Genomic DNA, 23673 nt, shown 5'->3' on the forward strand with positions numbered 1-23673 from the left:
GACTGCGCATGTGCAGTGGGTCCGAGCGCGATGAAAAGAATTTCAGCTCGTAAATCCGGAAAAAAACATGTCAAGGTTTTCAAACGTGCAATAGTGGCAAGTCCCTGTATTTTCTTCTAGATCTAAATAGAGGTTGAGAGATTGTTGATCTGATTATTCGCTTTGGCTGAAGATCGGCTTCAGTCCTTTCTGGGCTGTAGCTGAACGTTCGATATTGAGCCAATAAACATTGCAGTACTCAGTCTTCCTTCTAACACTCAAGTGGTTCATGTTTTTAAATCACCAGTAAAGTATATTTAAAATGCCTTTGCTTTATTCACAGACATGCACTGGCGCCATGATATGCAAATATGAGTTCTGCATTGTGTGCATAATCATAATCTAAGATTCAATCAATCAGAAGTCTGCCTTGTTTATTCAACAGACCTTTTGCAGGAGCAGATTGCATCAGACCCATTCAGATCGGTTTTCCCCCAACATACTTATCAAGGTGCAGCTGTGAAGATGTTCAATACTAAAACCCTTCACTTATATATAGCTTTAGCTTGTGATTTAGTGTATATATTGGTGCATGTGCACCACACATGCCCTCCACCTCCTCCAAGACTTCCGTTTCCCCGGCCCCTAACGCCTCATCTTTACCATGGATATCCAATCCCTCTACACCTGCATCCGCCATGACCAGGGCCTCCAAGCCCTCCGTTTCTTCCACTCCTGACGTTCCCAACAGTACCCTTCGACCAACACTCTCATTCGTTTGGCTGAACTGGTCCTCACCCTTAACAATTTCTCCTTCAAATCCTCCCACTTCCTCCAGACCAAAGGGGTAGCCATGGGCACCCGTATGGGCCCCAGCTATGCCTGAATCTTTGTTGGCTACGTAGAACAGTCCATCTTCCATAGTTACACCGGCACCACTCCCCATCTCTTCCTCCGCTACATTGATGACTGCATTGGCGCCACCTCGTGCTCCCGCGAGGAGGTTGAGCAATTCATCAACTTCACCAACACATTCCACTCCGACCTTAAGTACACCAGGACCCATTTCTGACACCTCCCTCCCCTTCCTGGACCTCTCCATCTCCATAAATGATGACCAACTTGACATTGACATTTTTTACAAGCCCACTGACTCCCATAGCTACCTGGATTACACCTCTTCCCACCCTACCTCCTGCAAAAATCCCATCCCGTATTCCCAATTCCTCTGCCTCTGCCGTATCTGCTCCCAGGAGGACCAGTTGCACCACAGAACACACCAGATTGCCTCCTTCTTTAGAGACCGCAATTCCCCTTCCCACGTGGTTAAAGATGCCCTCCAACATCCCACCCCTCCACCCTCAAACCCCACCCCTCCAACCGTAACAAGGACAGAACCTCCCTGGTGCTCACCTTCCACTCTACCAACCTTCACATAAACAACATCATCCGACGACGTTGCCACCACCTCCAAACGGACCCCACCACCAGGGATATATTTCCCTCCCCACCCATTTCCGCTCTCCGCAAAGACCGTTCCCTCCGTGACCACCTGGTCAGGTCCACACCCCCCCAACAACCCACCCTCCCTTCCTGGCACCCTCCCCTGCCACCGCAGGAATTGCAAAACCTGCGCCCACACCTCCTCCCTCACCTCCATCCAACGTTCCAAAGGAGCCTTCCACATCCATCAAAGATTTACCTGTACATCCACCAATATCATTTACTGTAACGTTGCTCCCGGTGTGGTCTCCTCTACATTGGGGAGACTGGACGCCTCCTAGCAGAGCGCTTTAGGGAACATCTCTGGGATACCCGCACCAATCAATCCCACTGCCCTGTGACCCAACATTTCAACTCCCCCTCCCACTCTGCTGAGGACGTGCAGGTCCTGGGCTTCCTTCACCGCCGCTCCCTCACCACCCGACGCCTGTCGGAAGAACGTCTCATCTTCCACCTCGGAACACTTCAACCCCATGGCATCAATGTGGATTTCACCAGTTTCCTCATTTCTCCTTCCCCCACCTCACCCCAGCTCCAACCTTCCAGCTCAGCACCGCCCTCATAACCTGTCCTACCTGCCTATCTTCCTTTCCACCTATCCCCTCCACCCTCCTCTCTGACCTATCACCTCCATCCCCACCCCCATTCACCTATTGTAATCTATGCTACTTTCTCCCCACCCCCCCTATCATTTATCTCACCACTCTGCAAGCACCCTGCCCCTATTCCTGATGAAGGGCTTTTGTCCAAAACATCAATTTTCCTGCTCCTCGGATGCTGCCTGACCTGCTGTGCTTTTCCAACACCACTCTGATCTAGACTCTGATTTCTAGCATCTGCAGTCCTTGTGTTTCCCTAAAATATATAACAGTGTCTGTTCTGGGTATTTGATAGAGTGGGCAGCATGGACAAGTTGAGCCAAACGGTTTGTTTTTCAGTGCAGTATGACTCTATGATGCAATTAATCCCACTCCCCAGCTCGAACCGCATTGCCCTTCATGTTTGAATCCCTTTCCCCTGCATCTTGAAAGTGAAGCAGTAAAACAAATTAGACAAGAAGTGAAGAGATGAGAGGAACAGTTACTTTCTGTGAGTTAATCAATGTTGCACAACAGTAAAATTGCATCACGAATCTGCAAGGAGGTTCCTATGTCTATGGGTAAATGTTTAACGAACTTACAGATAATTAAACAACTAAAACAGGAAAATTGGGGTTTGAGCACAGGGATATGGAGTTTACAATGGAGTTTGGAGTTCTAAACTGGCGCTTGGTATTCGAGACTTGGGGGGTTTTGTGTTCAACAGTGGGGTTTGGAGTTCGACACCCTGGGGTTTTGTGTTTGATACTGGGGTTTGAGGTTTGACACTGGAGTTTGGGATTTGACACAGGTTTAGAAGTTTGAGCACTTTCGCTGTTTTTGCCTGGCTTCAGCATTTTCACGATAACTCAATATGCTCAACACCTTCCCAGATGCTATTTCTCCACAAGATGCAGTAGTAGTTCAAGAAGGCATTTCACCACCACCTTCTCAAGGGCTGGACAATAAATGCTGGTCCAGTCAGTGGTGTCCATGTCCCACAAATCAGTAAGAAAAAGAGTGGATTAAGGAACATTATGATTTTGCCTGCTGATATATGTCTACCTCCACCACCAAAGAAGTGTGTACTATCCACAAGATGCACTGCAGAAATTCAGCAAAGATCCTCAGACAGCACCTTCCAAACCCACAATCACTTCCATCTAGAAGGACAAGGGCAGCAGGCACATGGGAACACCACTACCTTCAAGTTCCCCTCCAAGCCACTCACCATCTTGAGTTGGAAACATGTCACTATTCCTTCACTGTCATTGGGTCAAAACCCTGGAATTTCCTCCCTAAGGGCATGGTGGGTCAACCTACAGCACATGGACTGCAGCAGTTTAAGAAGGCAGCTCACCCCCACCTTCTCAAGAGCAACCAAGGATAGGCAATAAATTATTTGTTTTTCTGAATTTTGATTTTATTGTCACGTGTACTCAAATACAAAAGTACAGCTGTACAGTGAGAAGTGTTATAAGGTCGCCACACAAGGCAACATCTGAGGTACAGGTACTTAAGGACAGAATCTTAACAACAAGGTAGAAAGAAAAAACAAAGTTAAAAGTTAAATATTGCAGTAATTACAATTTCGCATAAAGCATACAAAATAAGGTTAAAAGGTACACATTGCAGACCTTCTTAGTTTTAAGCAGAAAATAAAAATGCTGGCCAGCCAGCAATGCCCACTCCCCAGAAATGAATAAATAGAAATGTAGCATCTCTCATTTCCAGGCTACTATCTTCAGAAAAAAATAAGTTTAAATTGTTGTTCAATGTGTGAGATATTCTTAAATCTCCAACTGATTAATATCAATTCATTTGTTGTTAATTTCTTATTTTTTAAATCATAGATGGCTTATTAACTTTGGCTGGCTCAATAAACATTGAGTCTTACAAAATGTATCGACAACTTGCCAAGACATTTTGAAATATTTCCTGATAGGAAATTCTATCCCTATCTGTTTACTGTGACAAAAAGAATCTTTCTCCACTTGTTACAGAAGAACTTCTTTTCACTATCTCAGCTGTTTTCTCGTTCTGTTGCAGAGGCAGACCCCAGTAATACCAAGTGTTCTTTGTCGAGAGCATCAATGTTTACAGAAGGTACATCTTGACCTTTGTAACTTGTTTTATCGCCTACCTATTTAGTAGCTCCAATGTCGAAATTTATTGTTGCTGTCTCCACAGTTCAGAAATCACAACAGCCCTTGTAATAGATCCATAAAACCATAGAAATTATACAGCATTCGGTCCATCTTAACCATGCCAACCCAAAGACACCCAGATGCCCTTTCTAATCCTATTTGCACTCACCCATATTTCTGCAGCTTACAGCATTTACGGAGCAGATCCAGATAACTTGAGAAAGAATGTACTGGCACTCGACAGGATGCAGAAGAGGTTCACTAGGTTGATTCTAGAGTTGAGAACATTGGCTTATGAGGAGAGACTGAGTACACTGGGAAAATATTCAATGGAATTTAGAAGAATGAGGGGAGATATTATACAAACATATAAAATTATGAAGGGAATAGATAAGATAGAGGTAGAGAGGATGCTTCCACTGGCAGGTGAAACTAGGACAAGAGGGCTTCGCCTCAAAATTAGGGGGAACAGATTTAGGACTGAATTGAGAAGGAACATCTTCATCCAGAGGGTTGTAAATCTATAGAATTCCCTGCCCAGTGAAGTAGTTGAGGCTTCCTCAGTAAATTCTTTTAAAGCTAAGATAGATAATTTTTTGAACAGTAAAGTAATTAAGGCTTATGGAGAGAGAGCAAGTAAGTGGAGCTGAGGTCTTATTGAATGGCAGAGCAGGCACAAAGGGCCAGATGACCTGTTACTATTTCTTAAGTTCTTACATTCTTTTTAAAATAGTTTAGGGTTCCTCCCTCCACCAACAACACAGGCAGCAAATTCTACACAGACAGTCCCCACCCACTGCCAAAAATGTTTTTCCTCATTTCCCCTCTAATCTTTCTGCCATTTAGCTTGAATCTATGACCCCTGGCTTTTGAACTCTCTGCCAAGGTGTAGCAAACCCCCAAGTGGGCACAAAGACTCAGGAGGCAGCAGGCTTCAGGCACATGGCAGTTTACTCAAGCATTCAACGGATCATGCAGGGAGAGGCCAGAGACCACGAAGCTGGTCTCAATATGAGGGCTCAGTTACCCTCTAACTCTTCGACACATCAGAATGGAGGTTAATGACACTCTGATTTTCCCAGTGGATTTCTTGGATAATTGGGGCTCTTTCTGGGTTAGTTGGGACCTCTACAAGCAGGATGGTCTTCATCTGAACCAGAGGGATACCAATATCCTTGGGGAGAAATTAGCTAAGGCTATTGGGTTTAAACTAATCCAGCAGGGGGATGGGAACCAAAATTGTAGTTCGAGTATAGAAAGTGTTGAGAGTAGGGACGTCCAAAATCAAGTTTCAGGGACGTAAGATGGCACCGGCAAGCAAGAAGTTGGTTTGAAGTGTGTCTACTTCAACGCCAGGAGCATCCGGATTAAGGTGGGTGAACTTGCAGCATGGGTTGGTACCTGAGACTTCGATGTTGTGTCCATTTTTGGAGACATGGATAGAGCAAGGACAGGAATGGTTGTTGCAGTTCCAGGATGTAGATGTTTCACTAAGAACAGAAAAGGTGGCAAAAGAGGGGGAGGTGTGGCGTTGTTGGTCAAGGACAGTATTACAGTATTACAAGGACAGTTGCAGAAAGGATGTTTGGGGACTCATCAACTGAGGTAGTATGGGCTGAGGTTAGAAACAGGAAAGGAGAGGTCACCCTGTTGGGAGTTTTCTATAGGCCTCCGAATAATTCCAGAGATGTAGAGGAAAGGATAGCAAAGATGATTCTCGATAGGAGTGAGAGAGACAGGGTAGTTGTCATGGGGGACTTCAACTTTCCAAATATTGACTGGGAACACTATAGTACCAGTACTATAGATGGGTCAGTTTTTGTCCAGTGTGTGCAGGAGGGCTTCCTGACACAGTATGTAGACAGGCCAACAAGGGGCGAAGCCACATTAGATTTGGTACTGGGTAATGAGCCCGGCCAGGTGTTAGACTTGGAAGTAGGTGAGCACTTTGGAGATAGCGATCACAATTCTGTTATGTTTACTTTAGTGATAGAAAGGGACAGGTGTGTACCACTGGGCAAGAGTTACAGGTGGGGGAAAGGCAATTACGAAGCAATTAGGCAAGATTTAGGAAGCATAGGATGGGGAAGGAAGCTGCAGATAGGCACATTAGAAATGTGGAGCTTATTCAAGGAAAAGCTCCTGAGTGTCCTACATAAGTATGTACCTATCAGGCAGGGAGGAAGCTGTCAAGTGTGGGTTTATGAAGGAAGTGGAATCTCTGGTCAAGAGGAAGAAGGCAGCTTATGTTAGGATGAGATGTGAAAGCTCAGTTAGGGCACTTGAGGGTTATAAGGTAGCCAGGAAAGACCTAAAGAGAGAGCTCAGAAGAGCCAGGAGGAGACATAAGGAGTTGTTGGCGGATAAGATCAGGGTAAACCTTAAGGCTTTCTATAGGTATTTAAGGAATAAAAGAATGACGAGAGTAAGATTAGGGCCAATCAAGGAAAGTAGTGGGAAGTTGTGTGTGGAGTTGGAGGAGATAGGGGAAGCACTAAATGAATATTTTTCAACAGTATTCACTCTAGAAAATGACAATGTTGTCGAGAAGAATACTGAGATACAGGCTACTAGACTAGGTGGGATTGAGGTTCACAAGGAGGAGGTATTAGAAATCCTGCAGAGTGTAAACATAGTTAAGTCCCCTGGGCCAGATGGGATTTATCCTAGGATCCTCTGGGAAACCAGGGAAGAGATTGCCGAACCTTTGGCATTGATCTTTAAATTGTCATTGTCTACAGGAATAGTGCCAGAAGACTGGAGGATAGCAAATGTGGTTCCCCTGTTCAAGAAGGGGAGTAGAGACAACCCTGGTAATTATAGACCAGTGAGCCTTACTTCAGTTGTTGGTAAAGTGTTGGAAAAGGTTATAAGAGATAGGATTTATAATCATCTAGAAAATAATAATTTGATTAGGGATAGTCAGCACGGTTTTATGAAGGGTAGGTCATGCCTCACAAACCTTATTGAGTTCTTTGAGAAGGTGACCAAGTAGGTAGATGAGAGTAAACCGGTTGATGTGGTGTATATGGATTTCAGCAAGGCGTCCGATAAGGTTCCCCACAGTAGGCTATTGTTCAAAATTCGGAGGAATGGGATTGTGGGAGATATAGCAGTTTGGATCAGTAATTGGCTTGCTGAAACAAGACAGAGGGTGGTGGTTGATGGAAAATGTTCATCCTGGAGTCCAGTTACTAGTGGTGTACCACAAGGGTCGGTGTTGGGTCCACTGCTGTTCATCATTTTTATAAACGACCTGGATGAGGGCATAGAAGAGTGGGTTAGTAAATTTGCAGACGACACTAAGGTCGGTGGAGTTGTGGATACTGATGAAGGATGTTTTAGGTTACAGAGAGACATAGATAAGCTGTAGAGCTGGGCTGAGAGGTGACAAATGGAGTTTAATGCGGATAAGTGTGAGGTGATTCACTTTGGTTGGAGTAACCAGAATGCAAAGTACTGGGCTAATGGTAAGATTCTTGGTAGTGTAAATGAGCAGAGAGATCTCGGTGTCCAGATACACAGATTTTTGAAAGTTGCCACCCAAGTTTACAGGGTTGTTAAGAAGGCATACAGTGTTTTAGCTGTTATTAATTGAGGGCTAGAGTTCCGGAACCATGAGGTTATGTTACAGCTGTACAAAACTCTGGTGCGGCCGCACTTGGAGTATTGTGTACACTTCTGGTCACCGCATTATAAGAAGGATTTTTGCATGGTTTGTGAAGGTTTGTAGCTCAGGTTGACGTTTAGGGTGTAGGTTTGCTCGCTGAGCTGTAGGTTTGATATCCAGATGTTTCATTATCTGGCTAGGTAACATCATCAGTGGCGACCTCCAAGTGAATAAGAAGGATGTGGAAGCTTTGGAAAGGGTGCAGAGGAGATTTACTCGGATGTTGCCTGGTATGGAGGGAAGGTCTTATGAGGAAAGGCTGAGGGACTTGAGGCTGTTTTCGTTAGAGAGAAGAAGGTTGAGAGGTGACTTAATAGAGACATATAAGATCTTCAGAGGGTTAGATAGGGTGGACATGGAGAGCCTTTTTCCAAGTTTGGTGACGGTGAGCACAAGGGGGCATAGCTTTAAATTGAGGAGTGATAGATATAGGACAGATGTCAGAGGTAGTTTCTTTACTCAGAGAAAAGTAAGGATATGGAATGCTTTGCCTGCAACGGTAGTAGATTTGCCAAATTTAAGTAGTCATTGGACAAGCATATAGACGTACATGGAATAGTGTAGGTTAGATGGGCTTCAGATTGGTATGGCAGGTCAGCGCAACATCGAGGGCCGAAGGGCTAGTACTGTGCTGTAACGTTCTATGTTCTATGTTCTATGATATGGTTTTTATATATTTCGTGTTACAATAATGACATACAAAGTGGTCACTGTGCCTTCCCCCTTATTCTATACATCCAATTCTGGGAAACACCTACTCAATGATGGATATTCCTCTGGACAGCCTTAGATTCTCCATGATCTCATGATGTTTACCAAACATTGTACTGATCAAGCATTGGGATCTTATAGTACATCCCATGAATTCACATTCCAAAGTTAATGGCTATAAACCTGCTTATCTCTAAGGACTGTTTGAACTGTGTTATTCATTGGATTTATTGCTATTGCCATCAGAATCTGTTATTGATATTTTCCACTGTCTGTATCACAAGTACAAAGGAAGTTAGTTCTTACTAACTGCTATAAGTATTAGTTCTACAATAACGTCTGTGATATATTAAGTTTTATGTCAACCTCCTGTTAACATTTTTCAGTTAATGAGTTGTCAGCAATTTGCTTCTCACATTCCTTTAATGATGGGGGTGGGGTGCACTTTACTATTAGAGATTCATATTTCTCTGACATTAGTTTTGATATTTCTATTTGAATCTTTTCCTCTAATGCTTTTAGTGATTTTTGTATGTATATGTATCTACAAAAATTACACAATCTATGTCTGTGATAATCAGAAGAATCTTTAATGAGAACCTACTCTTAATATCATGAATATTTCAAAAAAAACTAATTACTGTGAAATGTTCTTATTTGTTGTTTTGTAGCTGCACTATAACTCATGTGAGTCACAGACTATCTTCTGGGATGAGATTTACTGCCCTTACTCTGACTAACTCTTTTCAACTAATGGAACAACATCTCTCATTGGTAAGACTGAAACTCAGTCACTTTCACGGCTCAATGAACTTATTTGATCTCCTAGATTTTTTATAATCCCACTTTTATCATCTGTGCCTGTTCTCGAGTCATAGAGATGTACAGCACAGAAACAGACCCTTTGGTCCAACCCGACCATGCTGACCAACCCAATCTAGTCCCACTTGCCAGTACGCGGCCCATATCCCTCTAAACCCTTCCTATTCATAAACCCGTCCAGATGCCTTTTAAATGTTGGAATTGTACCAGCCTCCACCACTTCCTCTGGCAGCTCATTCCATACACATACCACCCTCTGTGTGAAAACGTTGCCCCTTAGGTCTCTTTTATATCTTTCCCCTCTCATCCTAAACCTATGCCCTCCACTTTGGGACTCCCCCACCCCGGGGAAAAGACTTTGTCTATTTACCCTATCCATGCCCCTCATGGTTTTATAAACCTCTATAAAGTCACCCCCTCAGTCTCCAATGCTCCGGGGAAAACAGCCCCAACCTATTCAACCTCTCCCGATAGCTCAGATCCTCCAACCCTGGCAACATGCTTGTAAATCCTTTCTGAACCCTTTCAAGTTTCACAACATCTTTCTGATAGGAAGGAGACCAGAATTGCATACAATATTCCAACAATGGCCAAACCAATGTCCTGTACAGCCGCAACATGACCTCCCAACTCCTGTACTCAATACTCTGACCAATAAAGGAAAGCATATCAAACGCCTTCTTCACTTTCCTCTCTACCTGCGACTCCACTTTCAAGGAGCTATGAACCTGCACTCCAAAGTCTCTTTGTTCAGCAACACTTTTCAGGACCTTACCATCAAGTGTATAAGTCCTGCTAAGATTTGCTTTCCCAAAATGCAGCATCTCGCATTTATCTGAATTAAACTCCATCTGCCACTTCTCAGCCCATTGGCCCATCTGATCAAGATCCTATTGTAACCTGAGGTAACCCTCTTCGCTGTCCATTACACCTTCAATTTTGGTGTCATCTGCAAACTTACTAACTGTACCTCTTATGCTCACATCCAAGTCATTTATATAAATGACAAAAAGTAGAGGATCCAGCACCGATCCTTGTGGTACTCCACTGGTCACAAGCCTCCAGTCTGAAAAACAACCCTCCACCACCACCCTCTGTCTTCTACCTTTGAGCCACTTCTGTATACAAATGGCTAGTTCTCCCTGTATTCCATGAGATCTGACCTTGCTCATCAGTCTCCCATGGGGAACCTTGTCGAACGCCTTACTGAAGTCCACATAGATCACATCTACTGCTCTGCCCTCATCAATCTTCTTTGTTCCTTCTTCAAAAAACTCAATCAAATTTGTGAGACATGATTTCCCACACACAAAGCCATGTTGACTATCCTGAATCAGTCCTTGCCTTTCCAAATACATGCACATCCTGTCCCTCAGGGTTCCCTCCAACAACTTGCCTACCACTGATGGCAGGCTCACTGGCCTATAGTTCCCTGGCTTGTCCTTACCACCCTTCTTAAACAGTAGCACCATGTTTGCCAACCTCCAGTCTTCTGGCACCTCACCTGCGACTATCGATGATATAAATATCTCAGCAAGAGGCCCAGCAATCACTTCACTAGCTTCCCACAGAGTTCTAGGGAACACCTAATCAGGTCTGGGGACTTATCTACCTTAATGTGTTTCAACACATCCAGCACTTCCTCCTCTGTAATATGGACATTTTTCAAAATGTCACCATCTATTTCCCTACATTCTGTATCTTCCATATCCTTTTTCATCAGTACATCCTGATGCAAAATACTCGTTTGGTATCTCCCCCATCTCCTGCGGCTCCTTGCTGATCTTTGAGGGTCCTATTCTCTCCCTAGTTACCTTTTGTCCTTAATGTATTTGTAAAAACTCTTTGGATTTTCCTTAATTCTATTTGCCAAGGCTATCTCATGACCCCTTTTTGCCCTCCTGATTTCCCTCTTAAGCGTACCCCTACTGTCTTTATACTCTTGTAAGGATTCACTCGATCTATCCTGTCTATACCTGACATATGCTTCCTTCTTTTTCTTAACCAAACCCTCAATATCTATCATCATCCAGCATTCCCTATACCTACTAGCCTTTCCTTTCACTTTAACAGGAATATACTTTCTCTGGATTCTCTTTATCTCATTTCTGAAGTTTCCCATTTTCCAGCCATCCCTTTACCTGAAAACATCTGCTCCCAATCAGCGATCGAAAGTTCTTGCCTAATATCATCAAAATTGGTCTTTCTACTTTTCTCTTCAATGTTTACAAATTTCAAGCTGCCTGTTCTTAGACATTTCTTATCAAACTGTCTCCTCCAGACCTTTGCAGCTGCTGTTTGTTCAGAACTCCCTGTTACCTTGAGATAACTCCTTCTCAAAGTTACTGTTGTGCTAATGAATGACCTCACTTAAATGCTGGAGCAGGCTTTTAATTCTGTTTAACTTATGTCATCCATTTTCTGCAGGGCTAGAGGGACAGCTAGCTGTCAGCCATTTTGTGTGACTCAGTTAGGGGCACTCCACAAGGGAAACAGGGAGTTCTGTTTTGAATACCTCAATCATGTCACCCGCAACTTTCTCTGTTCCAAGGAAAATAAACCCAACCTCTGTCTCTCCTCGTAGTTACAATTCTCCAGCCCTGACAACACTTTATCACTGTAAAGAACACACTTTACACGTGTATTTCGGGACGACAGCCATTAATTGGTGGAGTTCTGCTGGAGTCAGTGTTGGGACCACAACTATTCACATTATACAGTGACAACCTGCAACAGTGGCTGAACGCTTCTGTTTATTTCCTTTCACATTTTCAGCACTGACAGTGTTTGCTTTCAACCAGGACAGTGTATGTGTGGCGTTGTTCTCATCTTAGAATCAACGCTGGGAGGGAGATAGTGAGAAATATCAGGCCTAAGGCCTTTTGAGCAAACCAGGTGTAATTGGCAGGAAAGAGGGCAAGGGCCAGAAAGACTGAAGGAGCACACGCCTGAGATGCGGACAGAGACAAAGACGTTCCTGCCAATGAACTTTGTTATTCAGAGGTTGAATCCTCCCTGTCACATGGCAAAGAATGAGGAGAGGTCTCTTATTACAACACAGAGGTGAACCGGTCTGTCACTTAAAGCAAACACCCAGAAAAGTTCACCTCAACTCATAATCTGTTAAAGTATGAGTGATAAGGAACTCCCAAACTCCCAAATTATTTAAAGAAAATAACATCAAGTTATTTTTCTAACTCTAAAAGTGAACATTAAACAACTATCCATAACTCTCAGCCCTCCTTTCTCTTAACTGCTTATTATCTGCCTCCAACTCTATAACAACATGCTGTTCCAATTAGACACTTACTAAAATTGCACCAACTTAATTTCAAAGCCACACAGCCGCTGTCCCCTTCTGTGTCTTCCTTCCTCCAGCTGAAAATCTCCCTGGCTCGTCTTCTTTATTTTTACAGCGAGTATGTTTCATATGAAAAGGTACCCTTTGATAGAGACTGTTCCCTAATTTCTCGGAGACCAAGATGTTAGATCTCCAGGCATATTTCTCTCAATGATAGTTGCTCTCTGATCAATTTTCAAAAGCTCCTCATTTTATACCCCCCCAACATCAGATCATCTCATTGGTTCGATGTTGGTAAAAAATAAATTGAAACTCAATTGAGTTTTATATCCTGGGACATTATTTAAACTGATTGATTAAATTTGAATTGTTGTCAAAACAGCAAACAACTCAGGTATCTATTTCACAACCAAATGTTACATATTTTCAATTTTCCAGTGCACTCTAGGATTGCCATCTAGTCATATACACGGGTGTTTGTAATCTCTCAGCTCAGAACAACATTCTCTCTCTCTTAAAGGTGCAGTACACACCTTCAACTTCTTAAGAAAAAGAATGAACCATCATAATGAAAAGATGGCTTCCTTTTTTATTATTTCTTAATCCCATTACGATGAAATACATTTGTCATTAATCTAAGTTATACTTTTCATATTGATTTCTGCACACACATATAACATTGGAATCAGTCAAATGTTATCTACTCTTTTCCCTTTAAATCTGCAATAATGCATCTGCTATCATATTTTTTCGACCTGCAACATGTACAATTTGTAAGTTAAAAGTCTGTAACATAAGACTCCAATGAAATATTTCCATATTTTTGTTTATAAATCTTTCCAAGAATGTGAGAAGGTAGTGGTCCGTGTACACAACCGTCTCCAACATGTTGTTCGTCACATAAACATTAAAATGTTGTAAGGCCAGTGCCAAACTCAATTATTCTTTTTTGCTGGTAGCAATTTTCTCTGGTGGGTATAGAGTTTCTTTGAAAAGTAGCCAATTGGCCATTCAATTCCATCATCATCTTCCTGTAGTAGAACAGTTTCAAACCCAGTATTGCGAGCATCAATTGCAATTTTGAAGGGTTTCAAAACATTTGGTGAAGCTGAAACTAGTGCAATGGTTTGTATGGCTTTTAAATTCTCAAATGCCTCTTGGCATTATTCTGTCCAATGAAATGTTGTGTTCTTCTTTAGTAAATCCATCAGTGGTGCTACGTGCTACTGAAATTTGGAACAAACTTCCAGTAGAATCTGCTTCATCCCAAAAGTTGAAGCACCTCTTTCTTCAAGGATGGTCATAAAATTCCTCAAAGGCCTTCGTCTTCACATTCCTTGGGGTCAACCTTCCATGACCAATGTTATGTCCAAAGAACATCTCCTCTGCCTTCACGAATTCTGTTTTCTTTAAGTTTATTACCAGTTTTTCTTGTCGTAATTGTTCAAAGAGCTCTGCCAACTGTACCCGTGATCTTTCCATGACTCGCTAAAGGTCACTACGTCATCCAGATAAACTGTACAATTTGTTAATCTGGCCACAACTCTATTCATGAGTATTTGGAATGTGGCTGGTGCATTCTTCATTCCAAAGGACATCTCTTTGAATTGATATCTGCGGCTACATCTGCGGGAAGTGCACCCAACTCCAGCTCCTTGAAAACTGTTTTAGGGAATTGGAGCTGGAGCTGGATGAACTATGGATCATTCGGGAGGCTGAGGGGGTAATTGAGAGGAGTTACTGGGAGTTGGTCACTCCTGAGGCTCAGGATAAGGATAAATGGGTTACAGTTAGGGGGAGGAAAGGGGACAGTCAGACAGTGCAGAGATCCCCTGTGGACATTCCTCTCAGCAACAAGTATACCGTTTTGGATACTGCTGGGGGGATGACCTACCAGAGGAAAGCCATAGCAGTCAGTTCTCTGGCACTGAGCCTGACACTGTGGCAAAGGGGAGGGGGCAGAATAGAAAAGCACTCGTGGTAGGGGACTCGATATTTAGGGGAATCGACAGGAGATTTTGTGGTCAGGATCGGGATTCCCGGAAGGTATGTTGCCTCCCTGGTGCCAGGGTCCAGGATGTCTCCGATCGGGTGTATAAGGTTCTAAAAGGGGAGGGCTAACAGCCAGAAATCTTGTTACATTTTGGCACTAATGATATAGCCAGGAAAAGGATCGAGGACATAAAAAGTGATTTCAGGGAGTTAGGATGGAAGCTGCAAAGCAGGACGAACAGAGTAGTGTTCTCTAGTTTACTACCGGTGCCACGAGATAGCGAGGCGAGGAACAGGGAGAGGGCGCAGCTTAACACGTGGCTGCGCAGCTGGTGTAGGAGGGAGGGCTTCAGAGATGTAGATAATTGGGATGCCTTCTGGGGAAGGTGGGACCTGTACATGAAGGATGGGTTGCATCTGAACTAGAAGGGGACCAATGTCCTGGGTGGAAGTTTTGCTCGAATGGTTCAGGAGGGTTTATAATAGGGAGGAGGGTGTGAACCTGAGCTGTATACTGGAGGTGAGAGTTGATGCAGATGAGGCAATAGCAAGAGGTAGACCAGCTAGTGGGAAGGATTTCCCTGGCAAGGAACCAAGGGATCAGTTAAAGTGTGTTTGCTTTAATGCAAGGAGTATCAGGAATAAAAGTGATGAACTTAGAGCATGGATCAGTACCTGGTGCTATGATGTTGTGGCTATATCAGAGACATGGGTTTCTCGGGGCAGGAATGGTTGCTGAATGTTCCAGGGTTTAAAGCATTTAAAAAGAATAGGGAGGGGGGAAAAAAGAGGAGGGGGTGTAGCACTACTAATCAGAGAGGGTATCTCAGCTACAGAAGCTTCCATTGTCGAGGAAGATCTGCCTACTGAGTCAGTATGGGTGGAAATTAGGAACAGCAAGGGAGCAGTCACCTCGTTAGGGGTTTACTACAGGCCCCCCAATAGCAGCAGGGAGATGGAAGAAAGCATAGGTCAGCAGATTTTGGAAAAGTGTGGACGTAGTAGGGTTGTTGTAATGGGTGACTTTAACTTTCCCAATATTGGTTGGAACCTCCTTCGAGCAGAAGATTTGAATGGAGCTGTTTTTGTAATGTGTGTTCAGGAGGGTTACGTTGACAGGCCGACGAGGGGAGAGGCCATTCTAGACTTAGTGCTTGGAAACGGGCTGGGACAGGTCTCAGATCTTGTGGTGGGAGAGCATTTTGGTGATAGTGACCACAACTGCCTCACATTCTACATAGCTATGGAGAAGGAGAGGATTAGGCAAAATGGGAGGATATTTAATTGTGGAAGAGGAAACTATGATGCGATTAGACATGAGTTAGGAAGCATGGACTGGGAGCAATTGTTCCATGGTAAAGGCACTATAGACATGTGGAGACTGTTTAAGGAATAGTTGTTGTGAATGATGAATGAACAAGTCCCTCTGAGACAGGCAAGAAGGGGTAAGATAAAGGAACCTTGGATGACGAGAGTGGTGGAGCTTCTTGTCAAAAGGAAGAAGGTAGCCTACATAAGGTGGAGGAAGCTAGGGTCAAGCTCAGCTCTACAGGATTACAAGGTAAAAACAATGACTGCAGATGCTGAAAATCAAATACTGGATTAGTGGTGCTGGAAGAGCACAGCAGTTCAGGCAGCATCCAACGAGCAGCGAAATCAACGTTTCGGGCAAAAGCCCTTCAGGAGGCGAGGAAGGAGCTCAAAAATAGTCTGAGGAGAGCCAGGCGGGGGCACGAGAAAGGCATGGCAGAATGGATTAGGGAGAACACAAAGGCATTTTACACTTATGTGAGGAATAAGAGAATGGTCAAAGAAAGATAGGGCCGATCATGAATAGCATAGGGAACTTGTATGTGGAGTCTGAGGAGGTAGGGAAACCCTAAATGAGTTTTTTTGCTTCTGTCTTTACGAAAGAAACGAACTTTGTAGTGAATGAAACCTTTGAAGAGCAGGTGTGCATGATGGAATGGATAGAGTTAGAGGAAGCTGATGTGATGAAAATTTTGTCAAACATTAAGATTGACAAGTCGCCAGGCCCGGACCAGATTTGTCCTTGGCTGCTTTGGGAAACGAGAAATGCGATTGCTTCGCCACTTGAGAAGACCTTTTCATCCTCGCTCTCCACTGGAGTCGTACCTGAGGACTGGAGAGAGGCAAATGTAATTCCTCTCTTCAAGAAAGGAAATAGGGAAATCCCCGGCAATTACAGACCAGTAAGTCTCACGTCTGTCAAAGGATTCTGAGGGATAGGATTTATGACCATCTGGAAGAGCATGGCTTGATTAAATGCAGTCAACACGGTTTTGTGAGGGGCAGGTCATGCCTCACAAACCCTATTGAGTTCTTTGAGGATGTGACTAGAAAAGTTGATGAGGGTCAAGTAGATGTGGTGTATATGGACTTCAGCAAGGCATTTGATAAGGTTCCCCATGGTAGGCTCATTCAGAAGGTCAGGAGGAATGGGATACAGGGGAACATAGCTGTCTGGATACAGAATTGGCTGGCCAACAGAAGACAGCGAGTGGTAGTAGAAGGAAAATATTCTTCCTGGAAGTCAGTGGTGAGTGGTGTTCCACAGGCTCTGTCCTTGGGCCTCTACTGTTTGTAATTTGTATTAATGACTTGGATGAGGGGATTGAAGGATGGGTCAACAAGTTTGCAGACGAAACAAAGATTGGAGGTGTCATTGACAGTATAGAGGGCTGTTGTAGGCTGCAGCAGGACATTGACAAGATGCAGAGATAGGCTGAGAGGTGACAGATGGAGTTAAACTTGGATAAATGCGAGGTGATGCATTTTGGAAGATCGAATTTGAAAGCTGAGTCCAGGATTAAGGATAGGATTCTTGGCAGTGGGGAGGAACAGAGAGACCTTGGGGTGCAGGTACATAGATCTCTTTTAAAAAGGCCACCCAAGTGGACAGGGTTAATAGTAAAGCATATGGTGTTTTGGCTTTCATTAACAGGGGGATTGAGTTTAAGAGTCGTGAGATCTTGTTGCAGCTCTATAAAACTTTGGTTAGAACGCACTTGGAATACTGTGTCCAGTTCTGGTCACCCTATTATAGGAAAGATGTGGATGCTTTGGAGAGGGTTCAGAGGAGGTTTACCAGGATGCTGCCTGGACTGGAGGGCTTATCTCATGAAGAGAGATTGACTGAGCTCGGACTTTTGTCATTGGAGAAAAGGAGGAGGAGAGGGGACCTAATTGAGGTATACAAGATAATGAGAGGCATAGATAGAGTCGATAGCCAGAGACTATTTCCCAGGGCAGAAATGGCTAACACGAGGGGTCATAGTTTTAAGCTGGTTGGAGGAAAGTATAGAGGGGATGTCAGAGGCGGTTCTTTACACAGAGAGTTGTGAGAGCATGGAATGTGTTGCCAGCAGCAGTTGTGGAAGCAAGGTCATTGGGGACATTTAAGAGACTGCTGGACATGCATATGGTCACAGAAATTTGAGGGTGCATACATGAGGATCAATGGTCGGCACAACAACGTGGGCTGAAGGGCCTGTTCTGTGCTGTACTGTTCTATGATACAGCCCATTGGGGTTACAAACGCAGAAGCTTCTTTCGCTTTCTCCAATAAAGGAACCTGCCAGTAACCATGCAGTCAGTCCAACTTCGTGATATAGGTATCTTGACCAACCTTCTCTATACAGTCTTCTAATCTTGGTATTGGATAGGAGTCTGATTTTGTTACGGCGTTGACCTTCTGATATTCCACACAAAATCATTGATCCCCATCAATTTTGGTAACACTTTTGGCAAACTCCACTTACTCTGACTCGGTTTGATGATACCTTTGCTGAGCATCGCATCCCCTTCCTTCTGGATCTGTGTGGCTTTGAGAGGATTAAGCCTATAAAATTATTATTTTATCAGAACAGCATTCCCTACTTCCACCTCATGCACAATAGTATTAGTCCTCCCCATCTTATGCCTGCATATGTCCTTGTACTGCTGCAACTAGGTTCTTTGCTCCTGAGACAGATAGTTCACTAACCTTTTTGAGAAGATTTGTAGCTGAGGTTGAGGTCATGTATGTAGGTTTGCTCGCTGAGCTGGAAGGTTCATTTCCAGAGGTTTCATTACCTTAATAGGTAACATCTTCAGTGGGCCTCATGCGAAACTCTAACACATCGAGTTAGACCCCATCTACCACTCCCTGAGAAAAGGAGCCGGAAGTGGCTTCACCACAGGAAATAACATCACCACAGGAAATAACATCACTACAGGAAATGACATCACCAACCCAAAGAAACTGCACCATATAAATAGAAAGCAGGAATTTTCAGCATTGCTTCGCATGAGGCCCACTGAAGATGTTACCTAGTAAGATAACGAAACGTCTGGAAATGAACCTTTCAGCTCAGTGAGGAAACCTACATCCAAACGATCACTAACCTATCCCACTCCTAAAGAACCTCCTCATTATTTAATGTATTTTGAGGCACATCAAACTCCATGACATCTGGATTTGATTCGTCACTCTGTGGGGCAGTAACTAACACCCGTTTCTACAGTTCCCTGTCTCTATTATAGTAAGGTTTCAACATATCCACATGACGTACCTGATGTGGTTTCTTTCCATCCGGCATCTTTACCAGACAGTTGACCTTCCTCAACTTTTTTCTCAATTTGATCGTGACCACTGAACCTCTCTTGAAACAAATCTCCTACTACTGGTAACAATGCTAATACACAATTTAGTCTCTCCCTCACATCAGATACATAATCCAAAGGTGAGATCTCCAACTTAAGACCTATCACTTTTTCTTTAATTGATTGCAAAGGCCATCACGTTTCATGTCCGAAAATTAACTTAAAGGAGTAAACTGAGTAGATTAATTTCAGGCATCTCCAATGGGAAGTGATACCTTTACCCCAGTCATTCGAATAATCCTGACACTACGCTCTTAACATGGTCTTCAGGGTCTGATGCCACCTTACCAGAGCTCCTTGGGAATCAGGACAGTACTACCCTGATTTAAAGACCTCTATGCCTGAGTTATCCATGACTTCCTTAAACAACCTGCCAGTACAATTAGACCCTTGGTCTGACTGAATCTCTCTGGATAGCCCAAACTGGGTAAAAAAAGCTACTAACTCCTCCGACGCTCTGGAAATCTGTTGGACACATTCATTATGGTGAGCAAGCACCGGTTCCCACTTTTAGTTTTTGTGAGGGGACCTATACAATCAATCAGAATCCGTGTGAAAGGTTCTTCAAATGTGGGAATTAGCAACAAAGGGGCTGGTTTTATTACTGCCTGTGGCTTACCTACCATCTAGCATGTATGACATGTACAGCAAATTTAACCACGTGCTTGTGCAGTCCAAGCCAATAGAAATGCTTTTATACCTCAGTCTGAGTCTTCCTCACACCTAGATGACCTCCCACTGGTAATTCAAGTACTAGCTATAATATTTCCTGTCTGAATGCTACCAGCAACACAATCTGGTGCACTTCTGCCCATTTCTCCTCTCCACTAACCTGCCGTGGTCTCCATTTCCGTCTTAGGATTCTACCTTTAAAACAATAACCCTGGGCACTACATTCTGATTCCTTTTCTGAATATGCATCAATATCTATACCATTTATTGTCTTGTCTTTCTGTTGTAAGTCCATGAGCCTTTCAGGACTAAACACTTCTGCCTGACCCTCTGCCTCTGGTGTCGACTAACTAAACCTCAACTCCTTTGTCTTTGTCTTTAGGTTTTGCTTCTTGCTGTGATTTATGATAGTGGGATCTTGTTACTACACATTCTGGAAAATCTCCAGGATATTTGTCTTTTAACTCCTCAGTTCCCTGGTATTACTTTGGCTTCTCCACAACAAAGGGCGTCACTCCCATCTTGGATCCTGCTAAATTGTTCCTAAGAACAAACTGAATTCCTGAAACTGACACTCTGTCACTCACTCCCACTGTTCCTTCCCCAGTCTTGAGTTGGCATTCCAACCTGATCTTACACAAGGGAAATTTCTGTCCGTCTATTCCACAAATTACCACTCTCTCGGGTAACACGTCAGAAAGAGTGCAAATACTTTCACCTCTTACTATTAAAGACTCCCGTATCTCTCAAAATTGTGTCCCTTGTCCCCCTTGTTCTTACTGAGTAAAATTTACCAACAGAGGTGAAGTCTTTAACTCAATATCCAGCCCCTGCCGAGTATGTGCACTCGCCTTTTTTCTTAGCTAAGTTCGGTACCCATAGGGAGGGCCTCAACCGGGACCTTGGGTTCATGTCACACTACAGGTGACCAACATTGCACTATACACACACACACAAACACACACACACAGAGGCACTCCTATAAACAGACACACACACAGACACTCACACACACTTCTACAGACACACACACTCCTATACTCAGACATGCACCCTCTCACAGACTTAGACACTTTACACTCACACACACATGTACACTCTCTCACAGACACTCACAACCCCCCCACCCCAGATACACACACACACTTCCACACTCACACATGCATCCTCTCACTGACTTAGACACTTTACACTCACACACATATACACTCTCTCACACAGAAACCTCCAACCCCCCCATCCCAGACACATACACGCACACTCTTATGGACACACACACTCACACCTGCACCCTCTCACAGACTTAGGCCACTTTACACTCACACACACATATATGCTCTCTCCCACAGACACTCACAAACCCCCACCCCAGACACACACACACACACACACACACATACGTTTGTGGGGTGAATTTGTACTTGCAGAGTTACGTTGTACTTTGCTCAAAAACTGTATGAATCCATGTCAGACTCTGTTAACTCACATTTTAGACTAGAATCAGTCTAAACATTCTGGCACAAACAGGGAACACAGGGGGCTAACACCTTCAACATCTCAACATCTTATCTGTGCTGACACCATTTGTTACAGTTATCCTGAGAATGTAACTTTTAAAAATGTTTTGTGATTTACATATGAAAGAAGTGAAACTATCATGGTCATTCTAACAGATGAGAGACTTAAACAATCAAGGTATTTTTCAATGTATAATTTCAGTTACATCACACTGTAAACTTTTGCTACAAATTCTGTGTCTTACAGTTGTGCACTCCACAACCACCTGATGAAGGAGGTGCACTCTGAAAGCTAGTACTTCCAAATAACCTGTTGGACTATAACCTGGTGTTGTGTGATTTGTAACTTTGTACACCCCGGTCCAACACCGGCATCTCCAAATCATGACTACATTTCTTGGGGTTTCCTTTACTACTTTCAGTAATCCCATTGGCCTAGCATCTCTTACCACATATTTTCCCACAATGCCTTTCTTTAACCCCAGCACTGTGACTTTACGTGTCCCATCCTCTGGCAGTGAAAACACCTTTTCCCGGTGCCCTTCTTAAACCATCGGCACAGTGAGTTTCTGTGTCCCACTCCATTACAGTGAAAACACCTGAGGCCTTTCATCTCTTTTCCACTCCCTTGGGTTTCTGTTTTCACCTGTGGTAAACTGTTCCCAATGTGCTCTACTCTTTGTTTTGTACTGTAGGATCTCCCCTACTCCCGATTTCTATCCCTCACAGGATGAAAATCCTGTCAGAAGCTAAACTTCACCTTACACACCAATGTATATTCATCTGCCATCTCTGCTGCTCTTCTCATTTCTTTAACTTTCTGTTCATCCACATGAATTCTTATCATCTCTGCAAGAGAATTTTTAAACATCTCCAGCAGAATAATCTCTCTTACAGCCTCATATGTCTTATCTATTTTTAAGGCCCGCACTCATCTATCAAAATTACTACATTCGAGGGGATCCAAGATGGCGACGATCTGAGATCGCACTGCAGAGTTCCGCATCACAGCACAAGGGGGACGAACCTTTAACCCGCCCACCCCAGGCCATCGCGGAAATATCGTGGAGTCCCAAGAAACTTCTAAAAATTAACTTATCTGTTTTTCTAGCCATCCAGAGATGCCAAAAAAGGGAGGAGGAGCACCTGAGGCCAGGTCTGCAGTTCAGCCTGCAGCAGCCTCAGAGTCAATTACTTTCCAGGCCCTGGTGAACAAGCTCGTGAAGTCTCATGAGATGCTGGAGAAACAGATTGAAGAGAAGCTGGTTCCAATCTCTCTCATGCTGCACAAGCATGAGCAGCAGTTGGGAGACCTGGAGAAGAGGACGGATGAGGTGGAGCACAGGGTCACAGTGGTGGAAGCTGATGCCAGTTCATCCAAGGATAGGACCCAAGCCCTGAAGATGCAGATCCGTAATTTGCATGACCAAGTGGATGGTCTTGAGAACAGGGGCAGGACAAAAAAACATTTGGATCATTGGTCTGTCTGAGGGTAAGGAAGGTAAGGAAGGAATTTGTTGAGGACTGACTGCTGAAATTCCTTGACTTGGAGGCTAGCATGTGAGGCTTAAAGATAGAGAGGGCTCACCGGGTCGCAGCGTGGAGATCGGGTCTGCATCAACGTCCTCGTCCTCTCCTGGTGTGGTTCCATCATTACCGAGATAAAGAGAGAGTCATGGAGGCTTCCAGAATCCAGGGGAAGGATCCAAAGGCCCTAATTTACGAGGGCTCTAAGATCATGTTCTTTCAGGACTTCTCAGCAATGGTGATCCAGAAACGAAAATCTTACAACGGTGTCAAGAGAAGACTGAGGGAGCTTGGGATCCAGTACTCACTGAGGTATCCATCGGTGCTTCAGTACACTTTAGATGGATCCATACATCTCTTTGACACGTTAGAGAAGGCAAGAGACTTTGTGTACAAACTAACCTAATTTGTACAATTTTAGTATGTACAAATAGTGTGTTTGGGTATGTGTTTATCATTCTGTAAAAGAAACGGAGGAAGTCCGGTTGTAGCTTTATCTTTTTATTCCTCTATTGATAATAATTTGGTTTAAACTATGTTTGGCGGTAGTAGAGATGTACATTTTCAATTTCTAAGTTAGGATATACCA

General features: G+C 43.7%; 1 long non-coding RNA gene across 1 annotated transcript; it reads left to right on the forward strand.

Annotated features, from left to right (window-relative positions):
* LOC140493990 (uncharacterized) lies at positions 1-23673 on the forward strand. The gene is made up of 4 exons (XR_011963823.1): positions 1-96; positions 4110-4166; positions 9260-9362; positions 22481-23673. It is a non-coding gene; the product is annotated as an uncharacterized lncRNA (long non-coding RNA).

The sequence above is a fragment of the Chiloscyllium punctatum genome, chromosome 2 (genome assembly GCF_047496795.1).
Source record: "Chiloscyllium punctatum isolate Juve2018m chromosome 2, sChiPun1.3, whole genome shotgun sequence".
Classification (NCBI taxonomy): domain Eukaryota; kingdom Metazoa; phylum Chordata; class Chondrichthyes; order Orectolobiformes; family Hemiscylliidae; genus Chiloscyllium; species Chiloscyllium punctatum.